Consider the following 18,990-nt stretch of genomic DNA (forward strand, 5'->3'; position numbering starts at 1 on the left):
CTGAACGCTTTTTAAATCGCCACCTGAAGTGAGAAGCGGTACAAGAAGTTGAATCTAGGAAGTTTTGGGGAAGCTGGGCAGTTTCAGAACAGGCCCTAAGTTTCGGGTTGACAGCTACTTAGTTCCGGATCGCCATCACCAAGGCCTTGTACAAAGCCTAGAAATACGCCACTTTTGTTCAATAATGAATTTCTATTTCAAAGAAGACATTGGGTAACTTATGTTAGATAATTATCAAGAAAGAGTAGTTGATACAATTAAAATGACACAAAATGACCTGCAAAATATAAAATTACAACCAAAAACGTATTGCTCGTGTTTTACCTTAGAGTACACTGTCGTTCGGAGCTTGAAAATGCACTAAACCAGCCATTGAAGGACGCAATAGCCATTTGCTGCCAGAAACAACGGTCGGGCCATCGATGAACTTGACGTTCTAGGGGATTGTGGGTGCAATGGCTCATACCTTCTTTTAGTGATCCGGTAAAGTAACAGAAAGTATCATGCACCTTTTCATAGGTGACCCTGAATAATCGAACCCACAAGAGGAAGGCTTCCTTGAAGCGATGGTCTCTAGCAAGCTTTCGTTAAAGGATCAATTTCAGCTTTTGACCATAACAATCAAGCAAACGGTGATTCAAACACTTGTAGTAAAAATAGGTACGAGTATAAGGTCTTAATGCTTACAATCATGTATTTGTGTTGGGACCAAATATGGTCTTAATTTGTGCGCTGGAAGTCACCCATCGAGATGTACTTGTTACGAATCAAAGTGGGGGATGTGTCCAAATAACATCTTAACTGACACGAGTCCTGCATCAAGAATAAGTTGTCCTACCGCAGGCCCTATTCATCGATAATTAAGCCTCGATAACTAAGATTAAAATAATCAGACATGAGCTTTAGGTGTTAATGACTACACCTCATGAATCCCCAAGGATTGGATCTGTGTTACCGTAACCCTTCTGTCACTAGTGTTCAGAATAACACTTCACCTTCTCCATGTCCTTAGCCTCTCCGTGGCTCGATCTCCATGATCCTGGATACCTGCGAGGATGAAGATCGCGGACGAGACAACAGGCATCTATGAAACAATTTCGTTCACACATACGGGATGTTAATTCAAAGCACTTTCATTGATCCCTACAACAAATACAAAGGGTTGCAAGGCCTATGCCTCAACCCATACCTTATCGAACTACTTACGCATGAAGATCGGATCGCAAGAAGAACACATTAAACAACACATCTTGAAGATCGGTGAATGCAAATATGTCTTACAATGAATGCCTTGTGCGGTGCACGATTACAAGTATGAACTAGAGGGAGATGGACTATGATGGTGATGGCGGCGTCTAGGATTTGTGAAGGGGGATGACGATGGTTCTGTTCTGGCTTCAACCGACGATGTTCTGTTGACATCTCGATGTGGTCCCGTTTATAGAAGTTGTTTAGGTGGAGGAGGCACCTCAGAATTCGCACCATACGACCACTCATACGAGCGCTTGCGGCCGTATGGAACACCGTCTTTTGTGTTATCTTCGCTTGTGTGCCTCCTGATGATTTCTTATATCTCCATTTCCACTCCTTTCCATGTTCACATGGATTTCTTCCCCTTTTAGCCCATTTCCTGTGAAACCCCATCAAAGAGAGGATTTGTGCAATCCTTTGCATTCATTAGTGTAAGGGCATATTTATCCCTAAGGTATTTTGGTGATTGATGATAATGCATTTGCGGACTAATCATGTGCCTCGAGTATTTCAGATATTTCATTACTAGGCACAAGACGGTTAGGAGCCCCTTGAAGATTATTGAAGACGGTGTTTTTCTACGTTCCTTTTTTGGTGGATTTGAGTCGTAGGAAAGTCGTACTATTAAGAGGGGGTCCGTTTGGAAAGGTTTGGGTGGAATCATCACGTACATGTTTACTCCTCTTTGCACCGCCTGTCCCTTAGCACTTTGGAGCATCCTCCGTTTCTTTGTGTTTGTGCAAAAAGAAGGATTCCTAGTGTTGCTATTCTGGGGCTTGCGGTAGTACTGCTCTTCGGAGCGGTAGTACCGCAGGCCCCTGCGATAGTACCGCAGGCCTTTGCGGCAGTAGCGCAGGTGGTCACGATAGTACAGCTCCTTGGGAGACGTAGTACCGTGAGTCCTGGTCCAGCACAGCACCATAAGCGGAAGTAGGGACGGATGTAATTTTTTACATCCGCTCCCTGTGCAGTAGTACCGCGTGCCTTGAGCGGTAGTAACGTGTCGGATTTTTGCACTGTTTGAAAATCAGCGGAAGTTGCCACGGACGTTTCTTTATTTGTCCGTGCCCTTCCCAGGCTGGTCCAATCCTGCCTTGCGGTAGTACCTGATGAGGACATGACTACCTTGGATACGACCAAAAATATTGCATACATGCATATTTGTCAGGTGATTTCTAATCCAAACTATTCAATAGTCTATTTATGTTATCCAGAACAAAAATACTTCACACACTTTTGTGTTTTGTCTAATTGCAGGTGTATGGGACATTTGTACAATCCACATATGAAGATAAGGGAAAAGGAGATGTTTAGGTTGTGTTCAAAAAGTCCTCTCACGTCACTTTTGGGCCAAGAGAAGATAGAGTCCAAGTCTCTCACGTTCTGGATTCAGATTCGGACTGCACAGACATACCTGACTCAAAACGCCAACAACTTTTTCATACGGACTCCGAATTGGGTGATTCTTTTTTTGTTGGAAACTAGATTTCGTGCTCTTTCCATCCCAATTGGATTAACCTTCAAATTCGTCCATAGCGTTGAGTTACGGACGAAACAATCTGACGTTGCAGCAGAATCCGAGTCAAACTACAAGCCCAAAGGTGTTGCATCACCTCCACTTGGGCCCATGAGCCTTGTACGACCTAGGGTTAGTTTTAGGCTGCCTTGGGAAATCCTCCCACCTCCTTGGCCGCCACCCCTTGCTCCTATATAAGTAGATCCATCTAGTAGTTTTTTGCTTGGGATTTGTTTAGTTAAAAGTTAGCCATTGCAACTTCGTGTACTTCGTTTGTGTCCAACGACCAGACCAAGACCACTTCCGGATCCCCACCATTATCAATACTTCATATATATTTGCAATATTCAGATTGCTTTATCATATTCTTGCTCGTTCTTCGATTGCTTGCAGGAATAGACCTTCGTGGTCAGGCTGACCGTGCTTCCAGCATCGTCAGTAACCTCAGGAGATTGGTTTAGCGATTGCTAAGGCGCAACGTTGTGCACGTTTGTAGTCGGATTGTCAAAGTCGTCTTCACCAAATCGATAGTTATCATCTCATCGAAAGATCGGGACCCTCGCCTCTATCAAGTGGTATCAGTTTTCAGGTTGCTCGGTGAGAATTTCTAGTTTTCCTAGATTAGATTTATTTTCTTACCTATTGTCCAAGAAAAATCCACAAAAAAGAGTTAGATCTATTCATCCTTTGTCCAAGCCAGTCTGAGCCTTTGCAATTTTCTTTTCATTGCTTGCATAGTTGAATTATCGGTTGCATCGTCGTATCGAGTTGCTGGTCTTGGTGTCTAGGTCGTTTAGAGTTTTGAGTTTTGTTCACATTAGTCACGTCGCCGCTGCATCATTATCCCTTCCGCTGTCCACCACCCATCCATCAATTTCCTCCACGTGCTACCCACCGTTCATTGTCATAATCATAGTTGAGATCGTTCCCATCTTCGCTTGATCCAATCTACATCTTATCTAGTTTGTTTTGGAAAGAGGGAGAGAGAAAAAAAAAGATAGAGAAAAAAAACGAGAGAAAAAAAAGTAAAAAAAAAGTCAGAGAAAAAAAAGAAAGGAAAAGAAAAAAAGTGTGAGAAAAAAAAGAGAGGAGAAAAAAAACAAAATTTGGATCTATCTAGACTCAATCTCGTAGTTGAATTCGGATTGGAATCTGTTTTATGCACTGTTCAGTAAAACAGGCATAACTTCTTCATATGAAGTCTGTTTTGGCTCCACGAGTACTCAAATGAAAGCTAGCGACGAACCGCATCTAAATAGTTGCAGAAGCTAGTTCAGTATTTGGCACCTCAACATCAGCTTCTAAATAGGTCTACTGCTATTGTGATCTTCACTTATATCTTGCTGTCCAGAGCTACTTCATATCCTTATTGATGCTAGTTGTGCTACGACGTGACCTCATTAGTGTTCTAGGCTCGTGTCTCTAGTTTGGTCTAGCCTAGGACCAGCACAGTACCGTCGTTGAGCGTTTATTCAACATTGCATCTCTGAATTGATTATTGCTAATCTTTTGCTACCATATATAGCCAACCCAGCTCCACATATTTCTACACCGTGTATACGTACGTTCCCCTGGCAATCGTTTTACACAATCTTCGGAGTTATTTGACACCGCTGGTTGCCTTTCACCACCTGCCGCATGGTAAGAACTTGTAAGATATTGATATTTGCTTTACTGTGAGCACTTTACAACCACATCCTACTAGTTCATAGGAACATTATTCTCGAATTTTGGTTCTTGTTTCTACTAATCATGACAGGTTCCAGAGATAGAAGTTCTTGGATGACGGACTCATCTTCACCATCACGAGAGTTGGGAAAACACACACAAGCATATGGTCAGGTTATCTCTTTACCATCATTTGAGGGTAGATTTAATCCTGCTATTTATCTAGCTTGGGAGCTTGAAGTAGAACAAGTTTTTAGTCACCATGATTTTTCTGAACTTGAGAGAGTACGAGCTACCATTAGAGCATTTACTGGTTTTGCTTCTGTTTGGTGGAGTGTACATTGTAAGAAAAACATTGATAACCAACCCACAACTTGGAAAGTTTTGAAAGCTGTAATGAGACAACAATTTTTTCCTCCTTACTATCGTCGTGAATTGCGTCGCAAATTGGAGCAATTAAAACAAGGCAGTAACACTGTTCATGCTTACTACCAAGAGTTCAAATCTTATATGCATCATTGTGACATAGAAGAATCTGAGGATGATACAATGAATAGATTTTTTGGTGGTTTGAACCATGATATTCAGGCAAGATTTCAGTATATTCCTCGTTGCATTACTGGTATGTATGTCCGTGCTTGTACCTTTGAGAGACAAATACAGGAGGATGCATTGGGTGACTACAACAACTACTATTCCAGTTCATGCTCACCACCGCCAGTTGGTTACTCCACTATTGCACCTACTAGAGCAGCCCCACCTCGGATTGTGAGCGCGATATCATCTCAAGAGTATGGTACATTGTCAATGTCCGTACCTACATCAGCTACATCTCTGCGAGGTAACAGTAAAGGTCTTGATGATATAACTTCACATGAGAATGAAGCATGCCTAGTTAACTTGAATGCATCATGTGTTGAGTTACCTGTTGATTTGAGCACACCACCTATTTTAGAGACTCTTTTTACTGTCATGAATGCATCATGTGATCAAACAACTGAAATATCAACAATTTTGAGTGCACCCATTGAATTAACTGTTGATGCAAAAGAACCAATGTTTAATCATTTTGATATGACCTCTAATCTTGATGATGATTCTGTGTCCAATGACTTATTGCATGTTTGCTTATTTAAGCATGTTGTAGCATGTAAATTTGATGCAAGTAAGGTTTATTCATCGAAGTTAGGATGGTTTAATGATGAACATTGCCAATCTTTTGAAGTGAATAAGAGCTTCACTTATATGTGCAAACTGAGTTGCAATATTTTCATGCCTTCTACTTCTTGTGATAATTTTTTGGCTTTAGATTTTATGAACAATGAAAGTTACTCATGTATACATGTGACATATGTGCAAAAATCAAGGGAAGTTAAAATGGATGACATATACATATACAACATGTACACCTTGTCTCTTTTGTTAGCCACATTTCAGATTAAGCAATGCCGAGGACGACTTTGTTTTCAAAAATGGGAGGATGATGAGGACATGACTACCTTGGATACGACCAAAAATATTGCATACATGCATATTTGTCAGGTGATTTCTAATGCAAACTATTCAATAGTCTATTTATGTTATCCAGAACAAAAATACTTCACACACTTTTGTGTTTTGTCTAATTGCAGGTGTATGGGACATTTGTACAATCCACATATGAAGATAAGGGAAAAGGAGATGTTTAGGTTGTGTTCAAAAAGTCCTCTCACGTCACTTTTGGGCCAAGAGAAGATAGAGTCCAAGTCTCTCATGTTCTGGATTCAGATTCGGACTGCACAGACATACCTGACTCAAAACGCCAACAACTTTTTCATACGGACTCCGAATTGGGTGATTCTTTTTTTGTTGGAAACTAGATTTCGTGCTCTTTCCATCCCAAATGGATTCACCTTCAAATTCGTCTGGAGCATTGAGTTACGGACGAAACAATCTGACGTTGCAGCAGAATCCGAGTCAAACTACAAGCCCAAAGGTGTTGCATCACCTCCACTTGGGCCCATGAGCCTTGTACGACCTAGGGTTAGTTTTAGGCTGCCTTGGGAAATCCTCCCACCTCCTTGGACGCCACCCCTTGCTCCTATATAAGTAGATCCATCTAGTAGCTTTTGTTTGGGATTTGTTTAGTTAAAAGTTAGCCATTGCAACTTCGTGTACTTCGTTTGTGTCCAACGACCAGACCAAGACCGCTTCCGGATCCCCACCATTATCAATACTTCATATATATTTGCAATATTCAGATTGCTTTATCATATTCTTGCTCGTTCTTCGATTGCTTGCAGGAATAGACCTTCGTGGTCAAGCTGACCGTGCTTCCAGCATCGTCAGTAACCTCAGGAGATTGGTTTAGCGATTGCTAAGGCGCAACGTTGTGCACGTTTGTAGTCGGATTGTCAAAGTCATCTCCACCAAATCGATAGTTATCATCTCATCGAAAGATCGGGACCCTCGCCTCTATCAGTACCGCAAGGGGGTGCGGTAGTACCGCGCGAGCAGCAGTACCACCCCAGCTTCGTTGCTACAGGCCTGGGCTAGCTCCTGTCGTGGCCACGGTAGTACCGCGGCTCGCTGCGGTAGTACCGTGAGCCCTTGAGGTAGTACCGCTTGGTTGGTGCGGTAGTACCGCGGGTCGCGGGCTGGTTAAGTGGATAACGGTTGGATTTGTCTCTCCACTATATAAGGGGTGTCTTCTTCTCCGAGTTGACCACCTCTTCTAACCCTAAGCTCCATTGTTGCTCCAAGCTCCGTTTTTGCCCGATCTCTCTCCCTAGCCAATCAAACTTGTTGATTTTCTGGGGATTGGTTGAGAAGGCATCGATCTACACTTCCACCAAGAGAAATTCGACTCCCCCCACTAATCCCTTGCGGATCTTGTTACTCTTGGGTGTTTGAGCACCCTAGATGGTTGAGGTCACTGCGAAGCCATATTCCATTGTGGTGAAGCTTCGTGGTGTTGTTGGGAGCCTTCGATTAAGTTGTGGAGATTGCCCCAACCTTGTTTGTAAAGGTCCGGTCGCCGCCTCCAAGGGCACCAATACTGGAATCATGGCATCTCGCATTGTGGGAGGGCGTGAGGAGAATACGGTGGCCCTAGTGGCTTCTTGGAGAGCATTGTGCCTCCACACCGCTCCAATGGAGACGTACTTCCCCTCAAAAGGAAGGAACTTCGGTAACACATCCTCGTCTTCACCGGCTCCACTCTTGGTTATCTCGTACCTTTACTTGTGCAAGCTTATTTGTGTTATTTCCCTTGCTTGCTTGTGTGCTTGTTGTTGTTGCATCATATAGGTTGCTCACCTAGTTGCTTATCTAGACAACCTACTTTGATGCAAAGTTTAATTTGGTAAAGAAAAGCTAAAAATTATTAGTTGCCTATTCACCCCCCCTCTAGTCAACTATATCGATCCTTTCAATTGGTATCAGAGCCTCATCTCTTTACTAATGACTTTGCCGTCCAAAGAGTATGGTTGACACCGTAGATGGTGCGGAGAAACACTCCGGTGTGAATCCAATCTCGTCTATGGCCGATGGGGGAACCACGATCTCTCGTGAGGAATTCAATGTGGCCTTGGACACATTGAAGACCTCCATGACGATCGAGGTTGAAAGCTTGTTTAACAAATTCATAGAAGGGCTTAAACTTTCCACCGCACCATTGAGAGTGGGTGATCCCACTAACAAGGTGACGAATGCTAACTCTGACAAGGGGGAATCTACTAGTGATCAAGTTCCTTCTTCTAGTGGTAAAAATGGCACCGGCATCTTTGCCCATGTGGAGCCTCCACTTGTTTATGGTGGACCGATTCCTTCCACTCATTTGAATCATGCCGGTCCTCCCCCCAAGATTGTGAAAAATGAGGACTTTGATTCTTGGGTCTATCGTTTTAAGCGTCATTTAAATCATGTGAATACTAATCTTTGGAGAATCATTGAAGAAGGTTTCTATCCGCATGACCGAAGTAGCTTCACTCCTAGAGAAGCCGCGGATAATCAATTCGATGAGAATGCTATCTTCATCATCCAAGATGCTATTTCACCCGAAGATCTTCCTCACCTCCGGCCCTTCGCCATGGCCAAAGATGCATGGCACCAAGTTGTTTCCCTCTACAGGGGAAGCACAAGCATTCAACGCTCCAACTATGAAGTGGTGCAAGATGAAGCCAATGAGTTTGCTATGAAGGAAGATGAAGAACCTCATGAGCTTTACCGGAGAGTAACCAAACTCGTGGTCTCACTCCGAGATCATGGGAGCAAGGACACGGATGGCAATTGGATCAAGCGCAAATTCCTCAAGGCAATTATGCCTTACCATAGGGCCATGTCCTCCATCATTCATCAAAGGCCGGACTTCCACACCTTGTCCTCAAGTGAAGTGTTGGATGAGTTTGTGGCTATGAGCATCTTGGACAAAACTGCCGACAATGCGGTGCTATGTTCTCAAAGAGCAAAGAAGCCCAACCTTGCATTAAAAGCCAAGGTTAGGGTGGAAGAAGAGGACGAAGAGCAAGAAGAGGAGAGCAACCCTGAAGATACAAAGTATGCCTATCATGAACACATGGCTCTTGCTTCAAGGCAATTTTGGAGCAAGAAGAACTCAAGGCCCAACTTCAACAAGAACAACTCAAGTGACGCGAAGGTCAAGCAACGTATGAGGACTTGCTATAATTGTGGCAATGTGAGTCATTTTGTTGCGGAATGCCCTTATGAGAAGAGGGAAGACAATGGTGGCAAGCTCATCCGAAAGGACAAAGCCAAGTCTTTCCCCAACAAGAGCAACTTCACCAAGAAGACTCCTCCCAAGGCGTTGGTGGTACAAGAAGAGTACAATGAGGATGATGATGATGAAGATGGTGATTTGGTTGTCATGGCCTCCGTTGCCATTGCGACAACTCCACGGGTGTCACTCTTTGACTCACCCAATGAGAACATCACCGCCAAGTGCCTCATGGCTAAAGCCACCAACAAGGTAACCCCCAACATCAAAACTACCATCATTAATAATCCTTCTTTGACGGATTGCATTGATGGATATGAGGGATCTAATGTGGAGGAGAATGAGTTTGAGTCCTTTATGGGTAAACTCAAGGGTAAATCCAAGAAGCACTTCGTTGCTCCCTTGGAACAACTTGGTGAAGCCAATGACATGATCGAGGCTCATGAAGATACTATCTCCAAGATGGAGGGGCATAGTCGTGACTATGGCGATGAGATTTCGAATCTTTCCAATGCTCATGAGGAAGAGCGTGGTCATTGTTTGGCTCTTGAGGAGTCACACAACGTTGATCACGCTAAGTTAAAGAAAGGTTTTGATCATGCTCTTGTTGTTTCTCGTGTGCTAAACTCCGAGAAGGACAAGCTTGGGGTTGATCTTGCTAGACTCAAAGAGGAGTTTGACTTACTTGACAAGGCTCACAAGGTCTTGAAGGGTGCTCATGCTAGCCTCAAAGAGTATCATGATCAACTTCAAGTAAAGCTAAGCAAGGAAAAAGCCACTTTTCCTCATATGATGTTAATTGATAATGCAAATGCTACTAACCCATGTTGTGAGCATGTGCATCTTATTGAGGAGAACGCTAAGTTGAAGGGGCAACTTGAGAAAGGTCTTGTGCCTTGCATACAAGGCGAGAAGAACCTCAACGACCTTTTGAGCAACCAAAAGGAAGTTGTGGCCAAAGAAGGGATTGGGTACGTGCCCAAGTCCAAGAACAAGAAGAAGAATGACAAGGCCAAACGACCTCCTCCTCTCAAGCAAACCTTTGTGAAGGAGGGAGAGGGCACTACTAAGGAGAAGAAGAAGTACACCGTGAGGGGTAGTGATGCCAAGAAGGACAACGCTTCCCTTCCCAACAAAGCCGATGACTTTAACCCTTCTTATGTGTTGTGCCATGCTAGTGATGGGCATGTTTATGCCAAATTTGTTGGTTCTCCTTATGAGTATATTGAATGGTCTATTTGGGTTCCTAAGGCCCTTGTTACTAACATCAAAGGACCCATCACAAAATGGTTACCTAAAACCAAGCATTGATCTCTTGTAGGTGTTTGCTTCCGGTGGGGGATCGTGGTTGCTCGATAGTGGAGCTACTAATCATATGACCGGAAGCAAGGACTTCGTGGTGGACGTGCAAAAGATTCCATCCATGCCCACCAACGTCGAGTGGGGTGACGCCTCGTCCTCTAAGGTATTGGGACTCGGCAAGGTTGTCATTTCTCATGATCTTAAGATCGAGAAGGTCATGTTTGTTGAGTCCCTTGCATACAATTTATTTTCCATTCGTCAACTAGCACTCATGGGTTTTGCCACCTTCTTTGATGTTGATACCGTGGCCCTCTTGTGGAGCAAGACTCTTAAAGTAGACTTTGTTGGGCATGTCGAGAATGATCTCTATGTGATTAACTTTTCGGAGCGACCCACTAAGACCGCGACATGCCTAATGGCTAAAGTTGACGTGGGATGGCTTTGGCATCGCCGTTTAGCCCATGTCAATATGAGATCTTTTCAAAGTCTTCTCAAGGGGGACCATGTCCGTGGACTAACAAATGTTAGTTTTGCCAAAGATCGTGCTTGCAGTGCTTGTATCGAAGGAAAGCTACATGAAAAGGCTCACCCTCCCACGACTATCATTTACTCGAAGAGGCCTTTGAATCTCCTTCACATGGATCTCTTTGGGCCTCCATCTTTTGATAGTCTTGGGGTTAGGAAGTATTGCTTGGTGATTGTGGATGATTATTCAAGATACATTTGGGTATATTTCTTCAAGAGGAAGAGTGAGACCCAACAAACCGTCATTGACTTTGCAAATGAAGCTCAACGTCAACACAATGCAAAGATCTTGACAATAAGATTAGTGATGAGGGGATCAAACATCAATATTCTGCACCTTACACCCCTCAACAAAATGGTGTAGTGGAGAGGAAGAACCGGACATTGATGGATGCAGCAAGGACCATGATGGCGGAGTTCAAGTCTCCATACAACTTTTGGGCCGAAGCCATCAACACCGCGTGTCATGAATCCAATCGGCTCTACCTCCGCAAAGGCTTGAACAAGACTCCATATGAGATACTCACCGGTAACAAGACCAACCTCAAGTACTTCCGGGTGTTCGGGTGTAAGTGTTTCATTCTCAAGAAAGGTGTTTGTTTGTCTAATTTTGAGGCTAGAGCTCATGAGGGCATATTTGTTGGTTATGCTACAAACTCCCATGCTTACCGTGTCCTCAATAAGTCCATGCGACTTATTGAGGAGACATGTAACGTGGAGTTTGATGAGAATAACAGCTCCCAAGTGGAGCAAAGTGGCACTTGTGATGTAGGTGATGAAATTCCTCCCCAAGCCATAAGAAGAATGGGTGTTGGTTTTATCCTACCCATTGATGATCCCCTTGTGGCCGAAGGAGAAGGACAGTGTTCCAGTCATGTGGAACCATCACCAACTCAAGGCCCACACGCTTCTGAAGAACAAAGTGAAGGCCCTCAACCTCATGAACAAGACCAAGGGCAAGATCAACCTCAAGATGGTGTTGAATCACCAAGTGATGCCCAAGGTCAAGTTCTACCTTTCAAGCGAGTCCAAGATCAAGAGCAAGCTCAAGATCAAGAACGAGCTCAAGATGACGCTCAAGATGATCAAGATCAAGTGACCAATCGTCAACTCTCTCCAGAGGAGGAATTAGAGCATCGTGCCGCCAAGATCGCATCCAAGCTATCCACCAAAGATAATCTCATGACAAATGTACTTGGAAGCTTAAGAAAGGGGGTAAGCACTCATAGACAATTAGCAAACTATTGTGAACATCACGCGTTTGTCTCTTGTGTTGAACCCCAAAAGGTCTATGAGGCGCTCGAGGATCCGGATTGGCTCAGTGTCATGCATGAAGAACTCAACAACTTCGAGCACAACAAGGTGTGGATATTGGTGCCAAGGCCAACAGGGAACCATAATGTCATTGGAACCAAGTGGATATTCAAGAACAAGCAAGATGCTCATGGTATTATCATTCGCAACAAGGCTCGTTTGGTAGCACAAGGCTACTCCCAAGTCGAGGGTATCGACTACGATGAAACCTTTTCTCCCGTTGCTCGCCTTGAATCCATTCGCATGTTGATTGCATATGCTTCTCATCATAACTTTAAGTTATGACAAATGGATGTGAAGAGTGCTTTTCTTAATGGTCCTATTAATGAGTTGGTATATGTCAAGCAACCCCCCGGGTTCGAGGATCCCTACTTTCCCAATCATGTGTACCAACTCGATAAGGCACTCTATGGCCTTAAGCAAGCCCCAGGTGTGTGGTATGACCACCTTACCGAGTTGTTGCAAGATCGTGGGTTTGAAATTGGGAAAATCGAGCCCACTCTTTTTACTAAGAAGGTCAAAGGGGAGTTGTTTGTGTGCCAACTATATGTTGATGATATTATATTTGGCTCCCCTAACAAAGCTTTCAATGAGGAATTTGCCGCACTCATGACCTCCAAGTTCCAGATGTCCATGATGGAAGAGTTGAAGTTCTTTCTCGGGTTCGAAGTCAAGCAACAAAGAGAAGGAACCTTCGTCAACCAAGCCAAATACACTCAAGACATGCTCAAGAGATTCAAGCTAAATGACGTCAAGCCGGCTTCCACTCCTATGCCCGCCAAATGCCAACTTGACATAGATCCCAATGGTAAAGCGGTGGATCAAAAGGTATATCGCTCCATGATTGGCTCCTTGCTTTACCTTTGTGCATCTAGACCGGATATCATGTTGAGTGTGGGAATTTACGCACGGTTTCAAGCCGCACCTAAGGAAAGTCACTTTGTGGCGGTCAAGCGAATCTTTTGATATTTGGCTCATACCCCAAACTTTGGCTTATGGTACCCAAGAGGATCAAACTTCAAGCTTGTAGGTTATTCGGACTCGGATTGGGCGGGAGACAAAGTGGATAGGAAGTCCACTTCTGGAGGGTGCCAATTCCTTGGCTGCTCTTTGGTAAGTTGGTCTTCAAAGAAGCAAAGTTGTGTGTCTCTCTCATCCACCGAAGCGGAGTATGTGGCGGCCGGTAGTTGTGTGCACAACTTTTATGGATGAGGCAAACTTTAAAGGATTACGGTGTCATTTGTGACAAAGTGCCTCTTTGGTGTGACAATGAAAGTGCAATCAAGATTTCTCTCAACCCGGTGCAACACTTCAAGACGAAGCATATTGAGATCCGGTATCACTTCATCCGGGATCATATTAGGCGATAGGAGATCGAGCTCAACTATGTAAACACTCTTGATAACCTTGCAGATATCTTCACGAAGCCCTTGGATGAAGCAAGATTTCGCGAGTTAAGGCATGAGCTAAATATCATTGATTCGAGCAATGTTGCTTGAACCCGTGCACATCCCACCATACTCAACTTGTTATCTCGTTTAGGTGTAGGCATGGACATAGGGGGAGTGTTGTTCTCTCAATGAACTCTCCCTCCCCTCATTAGGCATAAATTAATCAACTCTTTCACATTAGCCATTTTTATGGTACTTGTGCTTCAAAGACGAGTTTTGGTCATGGTCCCAAGGATAATTCTTCGCGGTGCCATACTAATTGCCTCAAACATAGGTGGCTCCAGCCACCGCCCTCTCTTTAGAGAGGTTGTGTTGAGTGTCTTAGTCCTTCTCGCCTCTTGTCTTCCATTCGTCGTGCCGTTTTTGTTTGAGTTATCTCATGTGTCAGCTTTTTGGGTGTCCGTTCGCTTGAAGGTTGCCGTGCAAAGGCTTAGTTTTCCCCTTCTTGAAACCTGCATCTTCTTGAGCGCACGGTACTACCGCGGCCTGCCACGGTACTACCGCGTAAGGAGCACACGGTACTTCCGCACCCAGTGCGGCAGTAATTTTTTACTGCCGCCTGGGGGAGCGGTACTACTGTCCTTGGTGCGGTACTTCCATCTGGGCGGTACTACCGCGATGACGTGCGGTACTACCACGCTGCCGTGGGCTCGTGGGGGTTAAGAGCGGGCAAGGGGAGTTCCAACTCTCCCATACCCATTCGTCCTTTTCTCCCCCCGTGGTCTCTCTCTCTCTCTCTCTCTCTGTCTATCTATCTCTCTCTCGCTCAAGAAAGGCGTCGGAGACCCTCGCCGGATCGTTCCCCACCACTTCCTCTTGCCATGGACCAAGGTTTCTCCCCAAATCCCTCTCTCTTTTATTCGTCCTTTCGCTTCTAGGTTTTGGGGGAGATGCTTGTTGACCTTGCGATTTTAGGCCGAATCTTTGCAAGAGTGGGATGTAGGAGAGTAGCGATGCATAGAAATTGTACTTGATATGTTGTCCCGTGGTAGATTTGATCAACCGTAGTACCGCCTCGTTGTCGCGGTTGTTCTCAGATTCAGTTGGTTCGGATCTGATGTTGTGCGGTACTACCGCGTCTCAGGTGCGATACTACCGCTCCTCAGGCACGGTACTACCGCACGAGCCGCATTACTAAAAGTTCTACTACCGCTCCAAGCCATGATACTACCGTGCCACCGCGCGGTACTACCGCGCCTAGGAGCGGCACTAAAATTTTAGTACCGCACGAATAGGCAGTACTACCGCTGCTGTCCAATCTTCTTCATGGCAATTACCTACTTGTTTCACCTGTTTTGGTGTGGTCTTTGCATTGATCCTTCTCGCTCTCGTGTTTTTGTGGTTTGTGTGTGTCTTAGGTGGTGGCTCCGGTGTCCCTGCTCGTCATTCCAACCCAAGCCGTGACACGGGCTCCAAACATCTGCGCAACCAAGATGAAGTTCTAGAGGGCTCCAATGCCCCCAAGCGCAATGTCAAAGACCACTGCAAGCAAGTTCAAGGAACCCTCAAAGGGCATGGATGAGATACCTCTTGCTGAGTTTGTTTCTCGAAGGAAGATCAACCCCTATGCAAATCCTCGTGCAAACTTCAGAGGGAATGAACTGTTCTGGACCAAGCAATAGAATCTCATTTACCTGGATATGATCAAGGCCAAGAAGAATATGTATGTGGATGTGCACTGGATTGACATGAATCACATGAGGGATGAGAAGCATCGTGCTTACTTTGGTGAGGCCTTGGATCTGGTGGAGCAGTTTGCCATTGAAGATGTGATCTCTTTCCACCTAGACTTTGACCCCGAGTTGGTGGCCCAGTTCTTTGCTTCGGTCCACTTCCATACTGGTGAGGATCGGCGGATGACGTGGATGACCAATGGACGTCAATTGACTGCTACTTGGAAGGAGTTCATGGATTTGCTCAGAGTACCTGATGAGGGGCTCCACACGCCTGTTGGTCTTCGCCCTCATGCCAACACTGAGTCAGCTAGCAAGGACAAGCTTCAGTCGTACTATGTTGAGAAGAAACTGGCCAATGACAAGTCGACGTGGGTGCTCAACCCATTCCTTGACATCATGCATCGGATCTTCCGTCACTCCCTTTTTCCACGCATTGGGGACAAGGACAAGGTGCATGCCTATCTTTTGGACATGTTGCTCATTTGTGAGGAGGCGCGCATTTCTCAGACTCAACCACTTGATGTCTCACACATCATGTGGTGCGAGCTTCGGTTCATGGTGTTCACCCGCAAGGTACCCATCTATGGTCCATATCTGTTCCTCCTGATATCGAAGACCTGGGAGAAGCTCTATCCCACTGAGGAGTTTTTGGCCCCTGACTGGATCCGTCATGACCTCATCAGACTCCGCATCAAGCCCTAGTGGGCTAACACTACTACTCGTGCCGAGGCTGAGGCTGCTAAGAGGGTTGTTGATGAGGAGGAGATTGCGGAGGAGAATATTGCTGAGGACAGCTCTACTGGATATGCACCTCCCTCCACTGAGCCCTCATGGGCTAAGAAGCTGAAGGCCAAGATGAAGGCCTTGTTCTGCATGCAGGCCAAGGGGCAGTACCGGACTCACGTTGCCTCCAAGGAGAGTCGCCGCCGCGACAAGAAGATCATGAGGGTTTTTGGAGAGGATGTTTCTGGCGGCTCCGAGGAGCACATCACTCCAGAGGCCGAATGGATGGCTAAACAAGGCTACAAGTGGACTGATTCTGAGGAGGAGCCCATCCCCGCTGCCGAGTCTGATGAAGAGCGTGCGAGCGACTACTCCGCTTGAGCCACCACTTGTGTTGTAGGTGTCCTCTCTGCCTTTTTGGCGTCTTGGTGCCAAAGGGGGAGAGAGTGTAGGGATTTGCCATGTCGTGTCGTGTTTGCTTCGCTTGTGTTTGTTCCGTTGAACCTTGTCTGCTTTGGTTTGGTTTGGTTTGAGTTTGTTTGAGCTTGTGAGACTTTTCTATCATATGGTGTAAGACATATGCACTCTATCTATCGCACCTTCTTGAGCTTATGATATATTGTGCTACTTAGTTTATGCTCTTATTTACTATCTTGCTTAGTGTTAGCATTATTATTGCAAGATATGCCATGTCTATAAAATATAGGGGGAGTGTTGATCCTAGTATGTGTGTCGTGCAGTCCAAAGCACTTATCTAAATAGCACACATCTAGGGGGGCCCGTCTATATTTTAGAGATGTATGGTTTGCTCATGTTCTATACTTTCTCCCTTATGCAAATCCCGTATTGTCATTAATCCACCAAAAAGGGGAAGATTGTAAGGGCATATTCATAACTAAGGTGTTTTGGTGATTGATGAAAATGCATTTGCGAACTAATCGTGTGCCTTGAGTATTTCAGATATTTCATTACTAGGCACAAGACGGTTAGGAGCCCCTCGAAGATTGTTGAAGACGGCGTTTTCTACATTCCATTGTCGGTGGATTTGAGTCGTAGGAAAACCGTACTATTAAGAGGGGGTCCGCTTTGGAAAGGTTTGGGTGGAATCGTCACGTACACGTTTACTCCCCTTTGCATCGCCTTTCCCTTAGCACTTTGGAACATCCTCCGTTTCTTCGTGTTTGTGCAAAAAGAAGAATTCCTAGTGTTGCTGTTCTGGGGCTTGCGGTAGTATTGCTCTTAGGAGTGGTAGTACCGCAGGTGGTCATGGTAGTACCGCTGCGTGGGAGCCGTAGTACTGTGAGTCCTGGTCCGGCACAGCACCATAAGCGGAAGTAGGGGCGGATGTAATTTTTTACATCCGCTCCCCGTGCGGTAGTACCGCATGCCTTGAGCGGTAGTACCGTGTCGGATTTTTGCACTGTTTGAAAATCAGCGAAAGTTTCCACGAACGTTTCTTTATTTGTCCGCGCCCTTCCCACGCTGGTCCAATCCTACCTTGCGGTAGTACCGCAAGGGGGTGCGGTAGTACCGTGCGAGCTGCAGTACCGCCCCAGCTTAGTTGCTATAGGCCTGGACTAGCTCCTGTCGTGGCCACGGTAGTACCGCGGCTCGCTGCGGTAGTACCGTGAGCCCTTGTGGTAGTACCGCTTGGTTGGTGCGGTAGTACCGTAGGTCGCGGGCTGGTTAAGGATAATGGTTGGATTTGTCTCTCCACTATATAAGGGGTGTCTTCTTCTCCGAGTTGACCACCTCTTCTAACCCTAAGCTCCATTGTTGCTCCAAGCTCCGTTTTCGCCCGGTCTCTCTCCCTAGCCAATCAAACTTGTTGATTTTCTAGGGATTGGTTGAGAAGGCCTCGATCTACACTTCCACCAAGAGAAATTCGACCCCCCCACTAATCCCTTGCGATCTTGTTACTCTTGGTGTTTGAGCACCCTAGACGGTTGAGTTCACCACGAAGCCATATTCCATTGTGGTAAAGCTTCGTGGTGTTGTTGGGAGCCTCTGATTAAGTTGTGGAGATTGCCCCAACCTTGTTTGTAAAGGTCCGGTCGCCGCCTCCAAGGGCACCAATAGTGGAATCACGGCATCTCGCATTGTGTGAGGGCGTGAGGAGAATACGGTGGCCCTAGTGGCTTCTTGGGGAGCATTGTGCCTCCACACCGCTCCAACGGAGACGTACTTCCCCTCAAAAGGAAGGAACTTCAGTAACACATCCTCGTCTTCACCGTTTCCACTCTTGGTTATCTCGTACCTTTACTTGTGCAAGCTTATTTTTGTTATTTCCCTTGCTTGCTTGTGTGCTTGTTGTTGTTGCATCATATAGGTTGCTCACCTAGTTGCTTATCTAGACAACCTACTTTGATGCAAAGTTTAATTTGGTGAAGAAAAGCTAAAAATTGTTAGTTGCCTATTCACCCCCCTCTAGTCAACTATATCGATCCTTTCAATTAGTCATTAGTAGCAATATCGAAGCGAATATCTCTGTTTTAACGAAATATGTCGGTTTAAAAAAGGGTGAATGAGTGTAAAAATATCACTCATCAGTGGTGATGTCCAGAAAATGCATCGTTGATACGTCCATTTTGCATCATATTTTTATGTTAATATTTATTGCATTATGGACTGTTATTTCACTTTATGATACAATTATTATGCATTTTATCTCTTATTTTGCAAGTTTCACATGAAGAGGGAGATTGTCGGCAGTTGGAATTCTGGACCGGGAAGGGCTGCATCAGAGGCACTTTTTCTGAACATCTCCAAATGAGATGAAAAATTAGGGAGAATTATTTTGGAATATATTAAAATTATTGGCGAAAGAAATACCAGAGGGGGATCCACCAG

This window comes from Triticum dicoccoides, chromosome 1A, assembly GCF_002162155.2.
Source record: "Triticum dicoccoides isolate Atlit2015 ecotype Zavitan chromosome 1A, WEW_v2.0, whole genome shotgun sequence".
Classification (NCBI taxonomy): domain Eukaryota; kingdom Viridiplantae; phylum Streptophyta; class Magnoliopsida; order Poales; family Poaceae; genus Triticum; species Triticum dicoccoides.